Genomic DNA, 16,445 nt, shown 5'->3' with positions numbered 1-16,445 from the left:
GATTTGGCAAAATGTGGATGCATGAAATCTGTCTCTAATGAAGAAACATCAGTGGCTGTCCTAGCTTCATTCAGCAAGAGCCCACAGCGTAGCACTCGCCGCATGTCACTGGAGAGTGGCATTAGTCGAACATCCCTTCAGCGGATATTAGCTACTCACAAATGGCACCCTTACAAACTCCAGCTACTGCAGCATCTCAACGAGGATGACCCAGATCGGCGCACTGAATTTGCAGAATGGGCAAAACAAAAATTGGAACAGGACCCTCAGTTTAAGCAGAAGATTTTGTTCAGTGATGAGGCAAACTTTTATGTGAATGGTGAAGTTAACAAACAAAACCACCGCTATTGGTCTGACACTAACCCACATTGGATAGATCCCTCCAAGACTGTTGGAACAAAAAAATTGATGGTATGGTGTGGTATATGGGGTCCAAAGATAGTGGGGCCATTCTTCATCAATGGAAACCTCAAGGCCACTGGATATGCGAAATTGCTACATGATGATGTGTTTCCCTCTTTATGCACTGAAGCTGGCACGTTCCCTGAGTTTTTCCAGCAAGATGGTGCACCACAACATTATGGGTGTCAGGTCCGAGCATTCCTAGATGAACAGTTTCCTGGAAAGTGGATTGGTCGTCGTGGGCCAGTTGAATGGCCCCCAAGGTCTCCCGATCTGACCCCCTTAGACTTTTATCTTTGGGGTCATCTGAAGGCAATTGTCTATGCTGTGAAGATACGAGATGTGCAGCACCTGAAACTACGGATACTGGAAGCCTGTGCTAGCATTTCTCCTGCGGTGTTGCTATCAGTGTGTAAAGAGTGGGAGAAGAGAGTTGCATTGACAATCCAACACAATGGGCAGCACATTGAACACATTTTATAAGTGGTCAGAAACTTGTAAATAACTCATGAAAGAATAAAATTACATTAAAACCAAGCACACCATTGTTTTTCTTGTGAAATTCCCAATAAGTTTGATGTGTCACATGACCCTCTTCCTATTGAAAAAACAAAAGTTGGATTCAAAATGGCCGACTTCAAAATGGCCGCCATGGTCACCACCCATCTTGAAAAGTTTCCCCCCTCACATATACTAATGTGCCACAAACAGGAAGTTAATATCACCAACCATTCCCATTTTATTAAGGTGTATCTATATAAATGGCCCACCCTGTAGATCTAATGTGTAGACCCCAGATTGGGTAATGTGGAGCAAGAAGTTTTTCAGCCTTTATAACTTTCTAATATACTTTAATTCCTCACCATACTCTAATTGCTGTCAGTGAATTATTATTATTGTTAGTTATTATAAAAGCATCATTGATTCCATGGTGTTGTACATACATAATATAAAACAATAGCAATAAACATGAACAAGACAAGTTACAAACTGGTAAAGAAGGAGAGAGGACCCTGCCTGCGCTGGCTTACAATCTACAAGGGATGGGGGATGGATACAGTGGCAGATAGTAAAGCTGGTCATATGGCGGTAAAGCGCAACAAGGTTACTGTAGGTTGTAGGCAAGGTCGGTCTGGGGTTCCTTGTGCCCACCAGTGGAAACGATTCTTGGAGCCCAACCCCCATATTATCAAATAAATCTAATAGGTTTTGATTCAAAGAAGTAGTCCCTAGTGGCAATTTATCTCTAAAGGTAGCTTCTAATGTTTTCTTTCTCCTCAACCTTTGGGGTCCACTACAGTATCAGAACCTGGGCCCACTGGAGGATCCTCTGGTGGGCCAAGCCAACGCTGGTTGTAGGCTTGTCTGAAGAGGTGGGTTTTCGGCAGGGTCGTAACCAGGTCTTATAGGGTCCCACACAGGCTTGGACTGGCCCACAGGGGTACAGGTGAATCCCCCGGTGGACACCTAGTTTCCCACCCCCTGCACAAGTGGTACATAACACAGTAGACTTACCTCAACCAGCCTATGTTCAGATTATTTATTATATTTGAATGTATTCGTACGTTGGGCCCCCAAAATGAATTTTACTGGTGGGCCCCAGACACCCCAGTCTGACACTGGCCACACAGCAAAACTTAGTATGGGATCCTTGCACCTAGTTTCACAGTGTGCGTGTATCAATCACTCCCAGAACAATGCAGATTTCTGCCAAATTTTTTGTATAAAAATTATAATAAAATTCACATTGTAATAAAAAAAAGTTGTCTTTGGTCTCACATACTTTATGTAACTTTTATGTTGGAAAAAGTGAAACAGGTGCTTCAAAAATAAGGTGCTCATTCTGGACGCCATATTTCTCAATTAGGCCTATTGCACACGACCGTATGGCTTTTTCAGTGTTTTGCGGTCCGTTTTTCACGGATCCGTTGTTCCGTTTTTTGTTTCCGTTGTGTTTCCGTTTCTGTTCCGTTTTTCCGTTCCGTTTTTCCGTATGGCATATACAGTATACAGTAATTACATAGATAAAATTGGGCTGGGCATAACATTTTCAATAGATGGTTCAGCAAAAAACGGAACGGAAACGGAAGACATACGGATGCATTTCCGTATGTGTTCCGTTTTTTTTGCGGACCCATTGACTTGAATGGAGCCACGGACCGTGATTTGCGGGCAATAATAGGACATGTTCTATGTTAAAACGGAACGGAAAAACGGAAATACGGAAACGGAATGCATACGGAGTACAATCCGTTTTTTTTGCGGAACCATTGAAATGAATGGTTCCGTATACGGACCGTATACGGAACGCAAAAAACTGCCAGTAAACGGGGAAAAAAAACGGCCGTGTGCAATAGGCCTTAGTGTTGAGCGAACTTGTGTTTTAAGTTTCCGTCTAAAGTTCGTGTTCGGGTTGTCGAAGAATCGCGTTATGGATTCCGCTACCACGGACCATAAGTTATGGTCCGTGTTGGCGGAATCCATAACGCGATTCTTCGATAACCCGAACTTTAGACGCCGAACTTAAAACACAAGTTCGCTCAACACTATTCTCAATGTATTTACACCAGAAAACTGGCATCCATACATCGATTGATAAACCTTCTGCCTTCAATTCTATTACAAAGCTAGCTGGCTGGCTGCCTTCAGCCACCACTAGGGGGAGTGCATAGGAGTTAATACAACTACCATGGAAGCTGTAATAATCTATTGTTTGAGCTCCCCCTAGTGGCGGCTGCAGTGCTTTCATGCAGGGAAGAGAAGATAAAGTTCAGTGTGGGGCCACCCCATCCCCTGGGCTCCATAGCAGTCGCCTAGTCTGCCTCTATTCTAGGTACACCACTGGTTTTCAGGTTTCTTTTGAAGGTTTCGACAGTAGCTGAGCGTCTGATATGTTGGGGTACAGATTTCCAGAGTATGGGGGATGCACAGGATAAATCTTGGAGGCAATTGTGGGAAGAGGAGATAAGAGGAGAGAAGGTCCTGAAGATCTTGTGAGGATCGAAGATTGTATGTGGGAAGGTACCGAGAACATTAGTAGTTTACATTGAGATACTGACAGCCCATTAGGAAAATGAGACTTCGTTACAATGTATTAAGACAGCTAAGAGCATCCAGCCCAGGGCAGGAGGGATTGTCCACAGTAATACATTGTAACGAGTCCATCAGCTGTGTCAGCAGGGCTTGTTCAAGGTGAGCCTCTGGATGTCACCAAGACATTCCCTTGAGAGCTTGAAAATGGTGAAGAACTGAATATTACAAAGTTCCAGAACGTTTCATTATCCCATGTTTTAGCTGTACTTGGAGAAGCCTATACATGGTCACCCACGTTCACTGCAGTAGAACAGACTGGGAAATCTGGGTTACCTGTGATGGTTGTCACCCAGCTTTCCCTACGAAACATCTGGAGAGAACGCCTCCTGGACGTCTGATTCTGGGGGGCAGTGCTCTGTACACACGATTATACTGCAGAGCGGCTGTGGAATCTATAATTACATAGTGGAGGAGAGGGGCAGGGGCTCCAGTCACCACACTGGACCAGCCCCCCGCACTGTGCAGACAGAGGGGGGCACAGAGTCGCTGAAATAGCCCTGCCAGGGAGAGGCGCGGTGTGCTCAGGTATATATAGAAGATCAACATAACTAAGTATACGGAAAAATCCATTACAGCATGGCCTGTGATGAGCTGATGCCCGTATAGTCCGGCACAGAGCCGCCGGGTAATCCAGAATCCTGCAGGGAAGACACATTCACATGGAACCATAAATGGAATCGTGTCAGTGTAACACTTAACCATATCATGTCCAGGTTATCACTCATTAACCCACAAGAGCCTGGACTTTCTTTCTAGCACAGAAGTCCATCATTTGCGTCATATTCACTCTTGTAATGAAACTGTAACATGGCCCCAAAACCGCAGGTTTCACACGGGCGTTGCGGGAAAAGGTGCGGGTGCGTTGCAGCAACATGCGCGATTTTTCCGCGCGAGTGCAAAACATTGTAATGCGTTTTGCACTCGCGTGAGAAAAATCGTGCATGTTTGGTACCCAAACCTGAACTTCTTTACAGAAGTTCGGGTTTGGGATCGGTGTTCTGTAGATTGTATTATTTTCCCTTATAACATGGTTATAAGGGAAAATAATAGCATTCTGAATACAGAATGCATAGTAAACTAGCGCTGGAGGGGTTAAAAAAATAATAATAATAATTTAACTCACCTTAATCCACTTGCTCGCACAGCCCGGCATCTCTTCTGTCTTCATCTTAGCTGTGTGCAGGAAAAGGACCTGTGGTGACGTCACTCCGGTCATCACATGGTCCCTCACATGATCTTTTACCATGGTGATAGATTATGTGATGGATCGTGTGATGACCGGAGTGACGTCACCACAGGTCCTGTTCCTGCACACAGCAAAGAAAGAAGACAGAAGCGATGCCGGCAGCGCGATCAAGTGGATTAAGGTGAGTTAAATTATTATTTATTTCTTTTTAACCCCTCCAGCGCTATTTTACTTTGCATTCTGTATTCAGAATGCTATTATTTTCCCTTATAACCATGTTATAAGGGAAAATAATACAATCTACAGAACACCGATCCCAAGCCCGAACTTCTGTGAAGAAGTTCGGGTACCAAACATGCGCGATTTTTCTCACGCACGTGCAAAACGCATTACAATGTTTTGCACTCGCGCATGTTCCCGCAACGTACCCGCACCTTTTCCCGCAACGCCCGTCTGAAAGAGGCCTAAAAGTTCCTGGATTCATAAACGCTTGTCCTGTTTATTCAATTTTTTAATGCCTGTCTGATAGTTCAGAATGGCAGATTATATGCACACAGACAGAGGACATGTGGTACAAAGTAAAGCACCCCTTTTTCTATTAGGGCATACAGAGGGGGGGGGGGGGGATTCCCACTTTAACTCTTTAGTCCCTGACTCTTTGAGCCAGAGCAGAGAGCCTCTTAAAGGTCTCAGTGGTACTCAACTGGCGGACCGCGGTCTGCATTCGGTTGCCAGCTGTCCGGACCCTTGCATGTCCCACTGGAGTTACTGGAGAGGGCAGCACTGTGGGGGTATAACTTTGTGGGAAGGCGTCTAAAGGTGTATAACTCTGTGGGGGTCCACTAAAGGGGGCAAAACTGGGGGCCAGCTAGGGGGCATAACTGGGTGGTGAGCTGGGCATAGCTCTGTGAGGAGGACCACCAAAGGGTGCATAATTATTAGGCGGGCATCAATGTTGGGGCCATCTAAAGGGGCATAATCTATGAGGGGGCATCACTGTATGTGGGGCTACTTAAAGTGGCATCATACTATGTGGGGAGAACTTAAGTGGGCAGCACTGTGTGGGGGTCACTTAACGGGGCATCATACTGTGTGAAGTCTACTTAAGGGTACATTCTACTGTGTGGGGGACATTTAAGGGGCATCACTTTGCTAAGGGAAGCATTTAAGGATACATCATACTGCGTATGGGGGCATGTGGAGAACATCTCTTTGTTCTGGGGGCTTTTAAGTGGGGCTCATTCTGTATGAGGGGCAGCTAAGGGATCATCCTACTGTGAGGGGGCAACTAGGGTATTCATACTCTGTGGGGAGGAACTAAGGCTACTTTTACACTGGCGTTTTGGCTTTCCGTTTGTGAGATCCGTTCAGGGATCTCACAAGCGGTCCAAAACGGATCAGTTTCGCCCTAATGCATTCTGAATGAAAAAGGATCCGCTCAGAATGCATCAGTTTGCCTCCGTTCCGTCTCCATTCCGCTTGCAGCGTTTTGGTGTCCGTCTGACGGAACTGAGCCAAATACCATATAATACAACCGTCTGCATCCGTTCACAACGGATCCATTTGTATTATCTTTAACATAGCCAAGATAGATCCGTCTTGAACACCATTGAAAGTCAATGGAGGACGGATCCGTTTTTTCTATTGTGCCAGTTTGTGTCAGTGAAAACGGATCCGTCCCCATTGACTTACATTCTGTGTCAGAACGGATCCGTTTCCACTGACACAATCTGGCACAATAGAAAACGGATCCGTCCTCCATTGACTTTCAATAGAGCTCATGACGGATCCGTCTTGGCTATGTTAAAGATAATACTAACGGATCCGTTCTTAATGGATGCAGATGGTTGTATTATCTGAACGGATCCGTCTGTGCAGATCCATGAGGGATCCGCACCAAAAGCGAGTGTGAAAGTAGCCTAAAGAGGCATTGCAATGTGTCAGGGGCACTAAGGAGCATCATAATGTGTGGGGGCACCAAGGGATCACCCTGCTGTGAGGGTGCACTTAGGGGTATCATACTCTGTGGAGCACTAAAGGGATATCATACTGTCTGAGGGGCATCATTATTGTTAGTGGGCACTGAAAGGACATTCTTACTGTTTGGTCAGCAGAAAGGAGATTAGGTGGGCTTGGAGGTGTGGATTGTAAAAAATAAAAAATAATGCAGCTCTACATGCCAATGGTGTTGTCCCTCCCTTTTGTCCTACAGCACACTCAGGTATGTGGACCTTTACAAAAAGTACTTGGGTACCCCTGGCCTATAGTATTGTATTAAAGGAGGTGATCCCTTTAAATATGACTTTTTAGAAAGTGCTAATTAATCTAAAAATAATCACATTTGTGATTTATGTTCATTAGATTTTTATGTTCGTTTGCCCTGGAGAAGACGCCACAGCAAAGAGTGGAAATAAGAAATAGGAGTCTGGCTGTGTGGTCAGGACCGCCCCCTAACAACCGTTACCAGGCAACAAGTGGGTGGTCCTGACCAGACTACTGCAAGTTATTTTTAGCAGCTATTTATGGAAACTCACTTTTGAAATTGCAGCACTGGATCTGGGTTGGGCCACAGTCCTCCTTCACCAAGTCCTGACAGAAAACTGCATGCGGGTGCTACACAGTATGGTCGGGCTATAGCTCAGTGGAAACTCCATGAGTATCAGTACCAGTCTGTTAGCATTTTTCTGGTGATTTTTGTAATTGCAACAGAGCATTTTATGAAAACCAGTGCGGTTTTACTGCAATTACAAAAAACACTGTGACACAAAGTAACACTCTCTAAGGCCCCTTTCACACGAGCGAGTTCTACGCGCGGGTGCAATGCGTGACGTGAACGCATAGCACCCGCACTGAATCCTGACCCATTCATTTCAATGGGTCTGTGTACTTGAGCGTTATTTTTCACGCATCAGTTCTGCGTTGCGTGAAAATCGCAGCATGTTCTATATTCTGTGTTTTCACGCAGCCCTGGCTCCATAGAAGTGAATGGGGCTGCGTAAATAACGCATTGCATCTGCAAGCAAGTGCGGGTGCGATGCGTTTTTCACTTATGGTTGCTAAGAGATGTTGTTTGTAAGGCTCCATTCACACGTCCGCAAAATGTGTCCGCATCCGTTCCGCAATTTTGCGGAATGGGTGCGAACCCATTCATTCTCTATGGGGACGGAATGGATGCGGACAGCACACAGTGTGCTGTCTGCAGCTGCAATTGCGGAGCGCGGCCCCGATTTTGGGTCCGCAGCTCCGCAAAAAGATAGAGCATGTCCTATTCTTGTCCGCAGCTTGTGGACAAGAATAGGCATTTCTATGGGGGTGACGGGCTGGTGTGTTGCGGACCCGCAATTTGCGGGTCCGCAACACACCACGGACGTGTGAATGTAGCCTTAACCTTCAGTTTTTTATCACGCGCGTGAAAAACGCATCAAAACGCATTGCACCCGCATGGAAAAAACTGAACAACTGAATGCAATCGCAGACAAAACTGACTGAACTTGCTTGAAAATAGTGTGAATTTCACTGAACGCATCCGGAGCCAATCCGTCACGCTCGTGTGAAAGAGGCCTAAGGTCTCATGCAGACGACAGTGTTTTTTCACTGTCAGTGATTTGGCTTCAGTGGTCCGTGTCCGATTTTTCTTCAGTTGTGTTTCCTTGTGTCTTCCTTTTTTTTTTGTCTGACAGGGGGGAAAAAAAGGAAGGTTAATGAAAAATTACATTTTATTGCACCAAGGTCTTGTAGAAAAAAACAGACACGTACGCGGACACGGATGACATGCCAGTTGTGCATCCGTTTTTTTTTTGACGGACCCATTGATTTGAATGGGTCCGTCCTCCATTTTCCACTGACAAGAATAGGACAGGTTATATTTTTTGGACGGACTGGAATCACGGATCATGGACGCGGAGAAAAAACTGAGGACTATCAGTTTTTTTTCACAGCTCCATAGAAATTAATGGGACCTCCGCTAAACTTCTGGTAGAAGTTATAAGCATGGAGGAAGATCGTTTGGCCCGGGGAGGAGCACCTGCTCAGACCCAGAAAGAGGCATGGAGCGCACGTATGCGACGCATTACGTGACGTAGGGGGAAGTGCATATAAGAGCACAGGACCCAGAAGTGAGCTGCCGGCGGGTGATTACACTGAATTCAGTGTCTGCAGCAGCGTTCCTAAAGAGCGGGACCGTTTGAATTAGGAGAGCGGCAGCCACTATGGAGGAGGAAAGGAAGGACACAGCTGAAGATCCAATGTCCACTCCGGCCTTGGTGACTATTGGAGGGGTGAGAGGCCTTTGGCCATGTATATTTATAATTTTTTTCATGGCATTATATATATATGTGTTTTCCAGGGAAAGCCTTAAAAAGATTTGGCTAAAAGGCGAAATAAGGAAGGTGGTATATGTAGATGTTCCCTGGCTTTTGATTATGAAAAAAGGCTATGCCAGACCTGCATTGATAAAACGGTGGCGGAGGAGTCGCCATCATTTTATAAAGGTCTCCGCTGGTCAGATCTGAAATTGAGTCGTCCCTGGCTTCAAGAAAAATCAGTGCATCTAAGGAGCAGAGGCCTAAAAAAATGCAGGCTTCCAGTAATGTGGTTTCCTCAGATTCAGAAGAGGGGGAAGTTTTCCAATCGTTGGAGAATCCTTATTCGGATGACACGTCTTACTCTTCTGAAGGTGACGGGAAGGAGATAGGAAAGCCCTTTTTTCCAATTGAGTTAAATCAACTATGGGAATAGAAGATTTTAAAGGAACCAAAATCAGTGAAGAATATAATGTTTGGCGGCCTTGAAACAAAACATCTAAGATCTTTCCCGGTTCATAAAAATGTGTCGGCATTGATTAAAGGAGAATGGAAAAGGCCTAACAAGAGGGTTTATATTTCAAAAAATATAAAGAGAAAATATCCTTTTTCTGAAGAGGTATCAGCAACCTGGAATAAAGCTCCTAAAATAGATGTAGCTATTTCCAAAGTAGCAAATAAGACATCCCTATCCTTTTGAAGACATTGGATCATTAAAAGATCCCTTAGGCCCCTTTCAGACGGGCGAGTATTCCGCGCGGATGCGATGCGTGAGTTGAACGCATTGCACCCGCACGGAATCCTGACCCATTCATTTCTATGGGGCTGTGCACACGAGCGGTGATTTTCACGCATCACTTGTGCGTTGCGTGAAAATCACAGCATGCTCCTCTTTGTGCGTTTTTCACGTAACGCAGGCCCCATAGAAATTAATGGGGTTGCGTGAAAATCGCAAGCATCCGCAAGCAAGTGTGGATGCGGTGCGATTTTCACGCTCGGTTGCTAGGTGACAATCGGGATGGGGATCCGATCATTATTATTTCCCCTTATAACATGGTTAGAAGGGAAAATAATAGCATTCTGAATACAGAATGCATAGTACAATAGGGCTGGAGGGGTTAAAAAAAATAAAAAAATAATTTAACTCACCTTAATCCACTTGTTCGCGCAGCCTGGCATCTCTTCTGTCTTTATCTGTGAGCAATAGGACCTTTGATGACGTCACTACGCTCATCACATGATCCATCACCATGGTGATGGATCATGTGATGGACCATGTGATGAACACAGTGACGTCATCAAAGGTCCTATTGCTCACAGATGAAGACAGAAGAGATGCCGGCTGCGCGAACAAGTGGATTAAGGTGAGTTAAATTATTATTTATTTATTTTTTTAACCCCTCCAGCGCTATTGTACTATGCATTCTGTATTCAGAATGCTATTATTTTCCCTTATAACCATGTTATAAGGGGAAATAATACAATCTACACTAGAACTAACCCAAACCTGAACTTCTGTGAAGAAGTTCGGGTCTGGGTACCACAGTCAGTTTTTTATCACACGCGTGCAAAACACATTGCACCAGCGCGATAAAAACTGAACATCGGAACGCAATCGCAGTCAAAACTGACTGCAATTGAGTACCTACTGGCGCGGGTTTGCCGCAATGCACCGGGACGCATCCGGACCTAATCCGGACACGCTCGTCTGCAAGAGGCCTAAGATTAAAAAAGCAGACATTTTTTTAAAGGGGACCTGGGAAGCATCTACTTCTTCCTTCAGACCTTCTATTACCTCAACCTGTACTGCTCACTCCTTAATAATCTCGTTGTCGGAGCTAGAAGATCAATTAAAAAATAAATGTCCTAGAGAGAAAAATTTTAGCAGGACTTCCAACTATTAAAAAAGCAGCAGACAAAAAGAAGAAATTTTCTGCACAGAACTTCTTTTCCTCCAGAGGAAGATTTAGTCGGTCCTGTCAAACCCATAGAGAAGGACAGAATAGAGATAAGGACTTTAAACTTAGATCCCAGAGAAGGGGGGGCAAGCTTCTTCTTTAACAAATCCTTTAGAGACGAGAAGAAATCAAGTCAACAATGACGCCAGGTGCCATGTGGGAGGAAGACTAAAAAATGTTTTTCCTGCATGGAAACTAATTTCCAGGAGTCCCTAGATTTTAGACACTGAGTCAAGGACTAAAACTGTAATCCCGCTCTCTCCCTCCGTCGAGATTCGGAATAACAAAATCCACCTGGATAGAAGAAAAAGCTATAGTGTCAGAAGTTCTATCCCTAAAGGAGAAAGATGTACTGGTGCCAGTACCAAACTGTCAGGATGAAGAAGGTTTTTATTCTACTCTTTTTCTAGTAAAAAAAAACGGATAGGTCTTTCAGAACCATTAGAAATTTAAAAAAAGCTAAAATCGGTTCTTGCTGGTAAAAAAAATTCAAGATGGAAACTATAAAATCAGTGATAAATCTTCTTTTTCCAGAGTGTTTCATGGCAGTTTTAGACTTAATAGACGCTTATTTTCATGTCCCTGTACATCAGGAGCATCAAAAGTATTTATGGGTAGCAGTAGAGATAGAAGGAGTTATCAACCACATGCAATTCCAGACCCCTCCCTTCGGGTTATCAATGGCTCCCAGGATTTTCACCAAAGTGGTGGCAGAAATGTCGCCTCACATTCGAGAAAAAGACATACTCTTTATCCCATATCTAGACGACTTTTTATTTGTAGCAGAGTCCAAGGAGGCCTGTAGCAGAGCAGTGCAAGAGGTAATCCGGTTCCTGGAGAAATTGGGTTGGATCCTGAACAAAGAAAAATCGAAACAGAATCCTCTTCAGCTTCAACAATTCCTGGGTCTGATTCTGGATTTCAAAAGGCAGATGTGTTTTTTACCAGAAGAAAAAATCTTGAACATGACAAAGATACAGACCTTGATCAATTGTCCAAAAATTTCATTAAGGAAAGGTATGTCGATTCTGGGAAGCCTAACTTCATGCATTCCTGCGGTCATGTGGGCCCAATTTTTTTCAAGGGAACTTCAATGGGAAATATTGACAGCCTGGCAAAGGGGAAAACAGCCCTTAGAATTAAAAATAGAGATCTCAGCTCAGACGTTACGCAACCTGGGATGGTGGTTGAATGTAAACAAATTGAGTCAGGGAACACCATGGATAATAATAGATTTACTATGCTTGACGACCGATGCAAGCCCTTGGGGCTGGGGCACCCATATTCAAAATCTATCCTTTCAGGGATCATGGAAGGGGATTCTGAAATCCGCCTCCTCAAATTTGAAGGAATTGATGGCAGTGAAATTTGCAATTCTGGAGGTCCTTCCGTTAATTTCAGGCAGGATCTTGAGAATAATGTCAGACAACAGAACAGTGGTATCTTATATAAACAAACAGGGTGGTACCAGATGTCGAAGTCTGATGTCAATGCTCAGCGACATTCTTCAGATAGCCGAACAAAACTACAAGTCTATCTCGGCAGTCCACATAAAAGGGAGGGAGAACGTACAGGCAGATTTTTTAAACCGTCATTTAATTTCCTAGGAAGAATGGAGCCTAAATCTGAAAATATTCAGAAAGATAGCAGACAGTTGGGGGTCTTCAGTGTGTAGACCTTTTTGCTACGATTCAGAACAGAAAGGTGAAAAAAAAGGAAGTTGTCAGTGACGGATTCATGGGTTCTCTCAGCAACCCACGACCTTTCTTTCTCAGGGGCTGGTATTTCACCCTCAGGTAAACAGTCTTCATCTGACGGCCTGGAACTTGAAAGACAGCTTTTAGCTAGGAGAGGTTTTTCTGATGAATGAATAAATGCTCTCTTGAAAAGTAGGAAAAAAGTCACATTTTCAATCTATGCTAGAGTCTGGAATTTTTTTATTTCATTTGCAGGGTTACAATTTACGGACCTCCCATGTCCGGCGCCAGTTACTAAGATCTTGGAGTTTCTTCAGAATGGGTTGCAGTTAGGGTTGTCCCCCAACACCTTAAAGGTTCAGGCTTCAGCACTTTTGGCTCTTTTTAATGAACAGATTCCAGCAAATACATGGGTCATAAGATTCTTTAAATCAGTCACTAAAACAGCTTTGAACTTGTCCCCAAGAGTAGCTCTGTGGGATTTGAATCTTGTTCTGAGTGCCCTTACTAAACCTCCTTTTGAACCCATTGAGCAGATTGCGATTAAGATGCTATCTCTTAAATTATGTCTCATAGTGGCTCTTACTTCAGCCCGTAGAATTAGTGAGCTTCAGGCGATCTCTATTATTGCACCTTACACTACCATTTTAGATGATAGGGTTGTTATCAGACCTGACCCAGCATTTATTCCAAAAGTGGCAACTAGGTTTCATAGGTCTCAGGAAATTATCCTTCCATCTTTCTTTGAAAATCCAACCTAAGAGGAGGAAAAGGCTTTCCATTGCCTAGATGTTAGGAGATGTTTACTCCATTACTTATCTAAGACTAAAGATTGAAATAAGTCCTCCTCGATGTTTATTCTTTTTCAGGGATAGAATAAGGGTCAGCAAACATCTAAAAGAACCTTGGCAAGATGGATTACTTCAGCGGTATCTCTGGCCTATTCATCTTCGGGAATTGAACCTCCAGAAGGCCTTTACACTCATTCTACTAGAGCAATCTCTACCTCTTGGGCGGAAAAAGCTGCTGTATCTATCGAGGATATCTGTAAAGCAGCAGTCTGGTCTTCACCTTCTACCTTTTTCAACCGCTATCGTCTGCAGTTGAATTCACCTTATGATTTATCTTTTGGTTCTAAGGTGCTTTCAGCTGTTATCCCACCCTAGGAGTTCCTTGGTTTTCACTCTCGTGGTGCTGTCGTGGGTGAGGGGAAAAATGAAGATTACTCTTAACGGTAATTTTTTCCATCCCTTTTTTTCTAGGTGATGGGGTGATTATTCACAGGTGTTGCAGTAAAAATAAAAATAATAATATATATATATACACACACATGATACTAACCTTAAAGGATAACTGTCAGACTTAGACCCTAATTTCAATTTTCATATATGTAGTTACTAATAACATGATATTCCAGAATCAGTTACTATTAGACTGACTTACCCCATATTTAATAGGATTCAGCCCTTAGCAACCAGTCTGCATAAAACTGCAATTTCACTATTCAGTTAAGATGGCCGCCACTGCCCTCACCCTGAGGCTAATCCCGCCTGCCCTCACTAGCCAGTAACAATAGCCCCCCAAAAGTGTCAGTAACCAGAGCCCTCCCCCTAAAGGGTTAATCTCCTGCAGCACAAAGGGGTCCTCTTACCACATGTTGCTTTCATTTATACACTGAGCAGATGGCAGATCTCCCTTCCCTGGTCTGCGCTGGTTCAACTCTGCCTTCTCCCAGTCTGCTGAGTGAGGGAGCGTCTGCCAAGCGCAGGGACAGGGAGAAGTGCACACAGCCCAGGCACTGTTATCAGCTGCTGGGGAGGACCTGGCTTTAATCATTTACTTACAGTCCCTGGCTGTCAGTAATCTGACCTTGCACGCAGCCTGCTTCTGCGTCCTCCGTCCTTCAACAGATAGACGGACCATGCCTAGCAACCCTATTTTAAGCACAGGTAAAAGTAGGCAGTGCAGGGAACAAAAATGTGGAATTAAGGGGTAATTGTATACACAGTGAAAAGTTGAAATAGGGCCACCAACGAGATATTAATCTCCACAATCCAATACTCCAAAAAAAAAAAATACGACAGTTATACTTTAAGGGGCGGAGTTCCTCAAATTCTTAGAGAAAACATACTAAAGTTGGAAGGAAGTCTCCGCCAATCTTCATTTTTTGGCCAAAAATGCCTAAAAAAAAAGCAGTTTTTCAGCAGTTTTTGTAGCCTTTATTTTCGGGCGTTTTTGAGTCTTTTTTTGCCCATATTGTGTGTTTTGTGTGTTGGCTTTTTTTATTTATTTTTTATTAACCCCTTTAGTACCGAGCCACTTTTCTTTCACCTTAAATCCCAAGCCGATTTTTGCAAATCTGACGTGTCACTTTATGTGGTAATAACTTTGGAAAGCCATTCTTAAATTGTTTTCTCGGGACACATTGTACTTCATGACAGTGGTAAATTTGAGTCGATATATTTCACCTTTATTTATAAAATAATCCCAAATTTACCAAAAATTTGGAAAAATTCACAATTTTCTAAATTGTAATTTTTCTGCTTTTAAAACATATAGTAATTCCTCATAAAATAGTTATCAGTCTACATTCCCCATATGTATGCTTTATGTTAGCATAATTTTGTAAATGTAATTTTTGTTTTTTAGGACGTTAGCAGGCTTAGAAGTTTATTTTTCAACAAAATTTCCAAAACCATTTTTTTTAAGCACCAATTCAGTTATAAAGTGATTTTGAGCGGCTTACGTAATGGAAACCACCCATAAATGACCCCATTTTAGAAACTACACCCCTTAAATTATTCAAAACTGATGTTTCAAACTTTGTTAACCCTTGAGGTGTTTCACAAGAATTAAAGGAGAATGGAGGTGAAATTTCTAAATTTCACTTTTTTGGTAGATTTTTTTATGTTAATCAATTTTTTCTCACACAGCAAGGGTTAACAGCAAACTTCAATATATATTACTCTGATTCTGCGTTTACAGAAATACCCCATATGTGGCGTAAACTTCCCTATGGGCACGTGGCAGTGGTCAGGAGCGCCATATGGATTTTAAGGGCAGATTTTGCTAGAATGGTTTTTAGGCACCATTTTGTATTTGAAGAGACCCTGACGTACCCCTACAGTGGAAACCCTCAAAAAGTGACTCCATTTTGGAAACAACACCCCTTAAAGAATTTATTAAGGGGGGTACTTTGACCCCCTAAGCGTTTTACAGAATTTAGAAACACTTGGCTGTGAAAATGAAAAGTTGCTTTAGCCCAAAATTTTTCATTTACACAAAGGGTAACAGGAGAAAAAGCACCCCATAATTTGTTACCCATTTTCTCCTGAATACGACAATACCCCATATGTGGTGGTAAACTGGTCTGGGGGCACATGGCAGGACTCAGAAGGGAAGGAGCGCCATATGGCTTTTGCAGTGCAGATTTTGATGGATTGGTTTACAGATGCCATTGGTTTTTATTTTTTAAGTGATTGTCTTATGTGGGGGCTCATTTTTGGCGAGATAAGGTGATTTTTCCATTGGTACCATTTTGGTACATAAGACTTTTTGATTGGTATTGCACTTTTTGTGAGGCAAGGTGAAAAAAATTGCATTTTTTTTTTTTTTTTACAGAATTCACCTGAGGGGGCATATAATGTGAAATTTTTATAACGCAGGTTGTTACTGATGTGGCGATACCTAATATGTCTATCATTTTTATTTTTGTTAAGTTTTACACAGTGAAAGCCTTTTTGAACAGAATAAAATCTTGTTTTTGTTTTGCCATTTTCTGAGAGCCATATTTTTTTATTTTTTGGGC

Source organism: Bufo bufo, chromosome 1 (genome assembly GCF_905171765.1).
Source record: "Bufo bufo chromosome 1, aBufBuf1.1, whole genome shotgun sequence".
NCBI lineage: Eukaryota > Metazoa > Chordata > Amphibia > Anura > Bufonidae > Bufo > Bufo bufo.
The sequence above is the reverse complement of the archived record's forward strand: the minus strand, read 5'-3'. Positions refer to the sequence as shown.